The sequence below is a fragment of the Solanum stenotomum genome, chromosome 5, assembly GCF_019186545.1.
Source record: "Solanum stenotomum isolate F172 chromosome 5, ASM1918654v1, whole genome shotgun sequence".
In the NCBI taxonomy this organism is placed as follows: Eukaryota; Viridiplantae; Streptophyta; class Magnoliopsida; order Solanales; family Solanaceae; genus Solanum; species Solanum stenotomum.
Window position 1 is genome coordinate 56,183,309 of NC_064286.1, and position 7,738 is coordinate 56,191,046.

Below are 7,738 nucleotides of genomic sequence, written 5' to 3' on the forward strand. Positions count from 1 at the left end.
TTTATTATTTTTATATGTCCTCTTTTAGGATCTTATTGTTCTTGAGTATTCGAATAGTCCTTCTGTTCCTTAAACAGTTGCTTGACATTATGAGAAATTTGTGACATATGTTGTCACATTAAATGGTATTAACCATATTTTATTTTGTTCCCATTTCAGCTATGGCTAAACGGGAACATGCTCAAATTACTCCAAGTGGGAGTTCTCAAAGTATGTTAAGAAAAGGAAGGGTCATTCGGAGACAAATAGAAAAAGATCTAAGAGAGTTTAATTCTTTGAAAATGGATCCCCATGGATGCTTAATAGAATTTCTCCAGAACTTTGTCGTGAAATTTGAGAAACTTTATGAAAGTCACCCTCAAATTACAGATAGTGAAGGATATGCTATTTTGTATGATTCCTTGCCAGAATTCTGGAAGAATAAACTTAATCAAGTTAGAATCGAAATTAGGGATGACGAAGAATTATGAAAGTACTATGTAAAAATAAGAGTTAAGTGGGTAAAGCTACACCCAAAGTGTATCCACATACTCCATTTTTTTATCAGATTAGTTTTATTTTTTATTAAAGTATGAAATGAACATCTCTTATTGTGCTTTGATATGAATATTTAAGTTTTATTTATTGAATAAGTGAATGATTATTCTATTGCGCAATATAATATGGTGTTTAATTATTAGACATACAAATCTGTGTGGTTATAGTCTAAAATAAATAAGTGTACACATTAAGAAGTTAATTTCAAATTTTGGTTAAATATTTAATTTGTAGATGATGATTGGATGCATACGTGTCTTTTCGATTTTACATTCAAATATGACATCATTATGAGAATTGATTTGCTTGAATGTGTATGTCACATGCATAATTGTTAAAAATTTTGCCTAAAGATATGTCGATAACAGACATGGTATCAAAAGTATCATTACTAACTTAAACAAAGATGAAAAACTTAATGGTAATAATTACGACATCTGGAGTCGTAATATACGGTATATACTGGAAGAGCAAAAATGCTCTGGGAGGTATAAACCATGTATTGAATTAACCAAAATAAGATAATACTGCACAACACCTTAGGATGATGTCAAACATGGTAACTCAACTCAAGAGTGTTGGTCATGTTTTTTTTTTTAAGATGAGCAACAAGTTCATGCAGTAATTCGATCTCTTCCCAATAATGGGAAAAACTTGAAGGTTAAATAGACCCATAATCATGGCATCAAAACTTTTGTGATGATTGCAAACCATGTTGAACTTGAAGATGAGCACCTTGGTGCTACTAAAAGTTGCTTCTAAATGCCTTTGTGGCAGAAACAAGTGGTACAAAATCATCAGGCTTCAAGCGTAAGAAAAATGGGAAAAATAAAGAGGCTTAAGAAAGACCTTCTAAGAAAAAGAAATATCCAAATTCCAAGAAAGGAAAATGATTTTTCAAGAAGAGAGACAAGAGCAAAATGAAGTGCTACAATTGTTGAATGTTGGGACATTTCACTCATGAATGCAATGAGCCGAAAATGAAGCATTTTGAAACCCATCTCAAAGTGCAACATATGGTTTCGAGCACTTTTTTACAAGCTGAATCTTATCCTATATGGGACCATGTGAGTCGAGATAGAGAGGCGTTTGTGGAGTTTCGTCAAGTTTCATCTAAATCAAGGTGGATCTACGTAGAAAATAATGCTAGGCTTGAAGTCAAAGGTATAGGCACTTGCAAAGTGAACTTGCGTAGTGGCCGTTCCTTGATGTTGCATGACGTCCTTTATACTCCAGAGATTCGACGAAACTAAGTGTATGTGTCTGTTCTTTTAGACGTTGGTTTGATTTGTTTTTTTAGTCGTAATGGTGTTAGAATAACTCTAGATAATGTTTTATATGGTTTTGGACTTCGTTATGACCATTTTATCGTATTAGATTGTAATCCTTCAACTTATGACTATTATGTTGACTGTTGTGTAATGACATGTTATTCAAGTAACAATGATGTTGATGTTATTACATGGCATGCTAGATTAGGTCACATAAGGCAAGATCGAATGAATAGATTGGCAAAAGAAAGACATTTATGTTCTTTCACCAAAGTTGAAATGTCAACTTGTAAACATTGTCTTGCTGAAAAGATTACGCGTAAACCATTTGGGAAGGCTGAGAGAGCTGAATTTCCACTTCAATTAATTCATTCTGAAATTTGTGGTTCAATGAAAGTAAAGGCAAGGTCTGTTGTTGCATACTTCATTACATTTATTGATGTTTTCACGCGCTTTGATTATGTCTATTTGATTTCTCATAAATCTGAAGCACTTGAGTACTTTAAAATATATATGAATGAAGTTGAAATCACTTAGATAAAAGCATAAAAGCTTTAAGAACTGATCGAGGACGTGATGATTTGTCAAAACAATTTGAAGGATTAAGTACTGAAAAGGGTATTATTTGACAGTTAACTACTCCTTATACACCTCAACAAAATGGTGTAGCTAAAAGAAGAAATAGGACATTGTTAGACATGACAAGATCAATGATGACGCAGACAAATTTGTCTATCTCTTTTTGGAGAGATGCATTATTGATTGCGGCTTATATATTGAACAAAGTGCCTTCTAAATCAGTGTCATCCACTCCTTATGAACTTTGGACTGATCATAAGACAAACCTGAATGATCTACGACCGTGGGGTTGTGCAACATACCTTAAAGATAATTTTTGGTAAGTTTGGTAAACTAAGTCCAAAAGGAAAGAAATGTATCTTTAAAAGATATTTTGAACGCTCCAAAGGGTATGTGTTCATCGATGAACTGGAGGATGGAAGTATTACTGAAATGTATCACAAGAGTTAGATTGTTGGAAAATGATTTTCCCAAAGGTGAAATAGATGAAGCCGAACCTCTGTACGAAATGTTGAATTCAGAAAATCAGATGATGCTGTCAAACATACTTGATAATTTAATGGATCAAGAAATGATTCCTGGTCCAAATGGGAGTTATAAATCCCAAAATCCTATAGAGGAAACTGAACTTCAAATTCATAAGAGTACAAGAAAAGGTGTACCTAAATGATCTTATGAGATTGAGGATTATGTATGGATCAAGAAATGATTCCTAATCCAAGTGGGAGTTATGAATCAAAATCCTATAGAGGAAACTGAACTTCAAAATTCGTAAGAGTACAAGAAAAGGTGTACCTAAACAATCTTATGAGATTGAGAATTATGTTTTCTTGGTATCTCTTACAGAATTGAATGTACCAAATTCTGTAACAAAGGCCTTATCGAGCCCTAAAAGGTATGAATGGTTAAAAGCGATGAAAGAAGAATTAGAGTCCATGAAAACCAACAAAAGTCTAGGATCTAGTTGACCTTCCTAAGGAACGTAAAACTATTGGGAATAAATGGATTCTTAAAGTTAAACGTAAATTGGATGGGTCAATAGAAAGACACAAAGCACGATTGGTGGCAAAAGGTTTTACTCAAGAAGTTGGAATAGACTATGAGGAAATTTTTTCACCAGTTGTGAAGTTTACTTCCATACGATTACTTTTAGCTATTGTTGCACGTTTAGATCTAGAATTATACCAAATGGATGTGAAGACCGCTTTTCTCAATGGAGAATTAAACGAGGAAATCTACATGGAACAACCAGTAGGTTTCATTGTTAAAGGTCAAGAAAATAAAGTATGTAAATTGAGAAGATCAATTTATGGCCTAAAGCAATCTTCAAGACAGTGGTATCTAAGATTTCATAAGGAGGTGATGTCATTTGATTTCACCATGATCGATGAAGACCATTGCATCTATGTGAAAAAGTCCAATAGAAATTTTGTAATTCTTTCTCTTTACGTAGATGATATTTTATTAGTTGGAAATAATTTGGAGTATGTGAAAATTGTTAAGTTATGGTTTCAAAATCGTTTGATTTGAAAGATATAGGTGAAGCAGACTATATATTGGGTGTTAAGATCCAAAGAGATTGTTCCAAGAAATTTTTGAGTTTATCTCAAGAAACTTATATAAAGAAAATATTGGAACGTTTTCGAATGAATAGTTGCAAATCCATGGATACTCCTGTAGCAAGGGGTGAAACTTTAAGCCTTGAAATGTGTCCAAAGACTGAAAAAGAAAAGGAAGACATGTCTCGAGTTCCTTATTCTAGTGTTGTCGGGAGTTTGATGTATGTTATGATGTGTACTCGCCCAGACATTTGTTATGCCGTAAGTCTAGTTAGCAGGTATCAATCCAATCCTGGAAGAAATCATTGGAAAGCAGTAAAGAGAATATTCCGATACCTGAAGGGAACTGCAGATCATACACTGTGTTATAATGGATCTGATTTATTCATAAGAGGTTATACAGATGCAGATTGGGTTGGTGATCGGCATGATAGAAAATCAACATCCGGTTATACTTTCTTACTAAATGGTGGTGCTATTTCATGGATGCGTAAAAAAGCAAACTTGCACAGCTCTTTCAACCATGGAATCTGAATTTGTGGCTTGTGCGTCTGCAGTACAAGAAATTGTTTGGTTAAAGAGATTCTTTGAGCATTTGAGTATTGCAAAGAATTCTAAGGGTCCCATGATTCTATATTGTGATAATCAAGCGGCTATCGCATACACAAAGGATCCTAAGTATCAAAGCAAGACCAAACACATCAACATCAAGTATAACTTTGTGAGAGACGTAGTGGCAAGTGGAGAAATAACTTTGCAATACATTCCTACATGTGAAATGATAGTTGATCCTTTTAAGAAGGCTATCTCTAGAGAATTGTTTGAAAAAACATGTTAAGGCTCTAGGTTTGCGTAGAATATGATGATATTTCAGTATTGTAAAATAACTTGATTGTTATAATATCCTCTTTTATATAAAACTATTGAATTTATGTTCAAATGTAGTATGCATGTGATATTTTATAAAGAAATAAAGAGTGTCGAACAAATTGCGAAATTGGCTCTCTCACATGAGCAATCGCCTCTTACGTCGGGGAACGTGAAGAGATGAGTTTCACTACCATTTTATGACTTGTTTTGTGATCCAGACAAAAGTTTCTCCACGAAAATGAGTTTAAGGATCACTGAAGAGAGAAACTAGGGTTAAACATCTGGAGATGTTTAGACCAAGGTCTGTACGATGTTGAATAATCGAAAGAATGAGACATATACACCAATCTAAGGTGTGAACATTGTAGCACGTGTTTCATACCACGTGTATCAAGCGATCAATGGGTCAATGAAAGAATATTCTCTGCTTCTTCATTGTGTGAGACCCAGAAAAGTTAAAATGACTTTTTCAATGAAATACCCTTTGACCTTTTGTTGTTTCTTGAAGTTTCAAATTGGTGTTGCTACTTTAGCATGTTACTAATAGCCATGAGTGATTCAGCAATGCAGTACATGTCTAGGAAAGTAGTTGATATGGAACAGATAGATTCGAGTAGAAAGGGAAGATGAATAAATGAACAATTCAACTTGTATACATAAGCCGGCTATTACACTCAAGTGTAATTGTGTATATAAAGTTAAATATGAACTCGAGTTAATATCCTTGAGAGGATGAGGAATCAAATAAGTAACTACTAAAGTAGTGAATGAAGTCTGGGGTATTGTGAGTAATAGTGTCCTTAAAATAATAGTGAATTCTTTCCGCATGTGATTGAATTCTTATGTAGGGCTTGTAAAACCTTAAAGGTAAGCTCTTAATGCTCACAGGTCGCACGAACTATTTGTCGTATGAATTGTGTGTCTGATTGATGTAATGTTGACTTGGGTCTTGTCCACCATGTGCGAAGGGAGAGATGTAAGTTTTGGGTCGTGGATCGCCCATGTGGACCGACCCGACCCGACCCAATCTGTTTCATGCCTTATCCAAATTAATTAATTAATAATTAATTGGATAAATCATTTTAAAGGATAAGGCAGAACAGTTACAAAGTAATTGTTCAACCTCTCCTTAAAAAACTCCTAGTGGGAGTATTTTCCTAAGGTATGTAAAAATTGGAAAAAGGTGTAAGTAAAGAGAGGAAAACGTGTGAAACAGAAAATCGAAAATAAGCGATCAGTAAGAAACAAAGAATTGAGTTTCTGAGACGAATCAATCAGTACACAGAAGAAGACTTCTAGTTTGTGAATAGATCTTTGTTTCCCAGTGATTCAAAAACGGACTTGAGTGCAATCCTGTTAAAGAAGCAGATCAACGACTTTCGCTGCGAATTACAAGGTACATAACTCGTTGTTGAATACCTTAATATTCCTACAGACGCCCTAACACACTCATGGTATCCTTATGAATTATATGCAAACTAAACCTGTCTAGAAATTACATCATCAGTTGAGATGGAATATAATTACATCACGATGCCTAAAGACAATATAATAGACTGTTATGCTAGAGGCATCAAATAGCTAGTACATAAACACAGGTTAGGACCTCATGGTCTAATCTAGATACTTCAAAATTGAACTAGCCTACTAAAACGGTTTAAATGCATACAAGCAAGCAACATGTATGTCCTACCAACCTGAGTTATGGTGTGGTGGTTGAATTATTTCACCCTTAACCAAAGGTCTCAAATTCAAGCTCTAGGTATAGAGAAAATTATGTTGGGAGTGTCACCCTCAAATGGATCTTGCAGTGCACGATCTGAATTTAATCGAAGCTCCAATACGAGCTTCTGATACCAAATGAGAAACCAAGAAAAAAAACATGTATGTCATGCCTTGAAGGGAAAACAAGCGAATTAAAACTGAAAATCTCACTTTTATTTCAACGGGTAGGCAAACCTTTGGGGCCAATGGTTTGATATCTGAAATTTGATTACATGAACGAGTTACTGTTACCCATAAGTTACTAGAATTCAATTCAATATTCAAAATTGGATTAATTTTAATATCAATTGTTAAGTCAAATCAATGATTTTCTAATTCTAGGTTTTGATCTAAAATTCATCTTAGATCTTGGGTTTCAATCCCAAAATGCTAAAGAGTCCAAAAATATTATATAAGTTCTTATCTTATTTTAGCAAATTATTATAGTTTATCTAAATTCTTAATTAATCTATAGGACTACCTAATGAAACTATTTTTTGTGGTTTTAACTAGTTGAAAGCAAAATAATTCAAAATGAAGTATAGAACACACAAACTTTTATGTACAATTCGAGCCGTCAATATGGGCTAGGCCTGTTGGGCCAGCCTGGCTTAACCAGGGATTTAATAGGGCTGGGCTAAGATTTTTGGAGCCCATTTAAGAAAAGGGTTTTTTTAGCCCGGCCTGAATAAGCCTGCTGATTTGTGGGGCTTGAAAAATATAGGTAGGGCCGGCCCGTGGGCCAAATAAAAATAATTAAAAAAATATAATATAATATTAAAATTTAAAATTAAAGAGAATCCAAACTCAAAATCTATTTAATATTTAACTAATTGAAATCGCATATAAATTGCAAATGAAAATGAAGATGTTAAGACAACCTTGCCACAAGCTGATTCAGATATACTTGATGAAGATGATCATGAAGTGTTGGATACGCCATAGATTTCATGATGTGTTAGATACGCCATAAGTTTCATGATTTTTTTAACGAGTTTATTTTTAACTTTTTTATGGTTGGAATATTGTCACATTTTTTGTGTTTTAATGTGACAAAACAATTAGGTTAATATTTCTATTTATATATTTATACTTTTATTTGAAAAAACCTTAATAAATATTATAAAGATAATTTTATTTGTGGATTTGATTAACAAG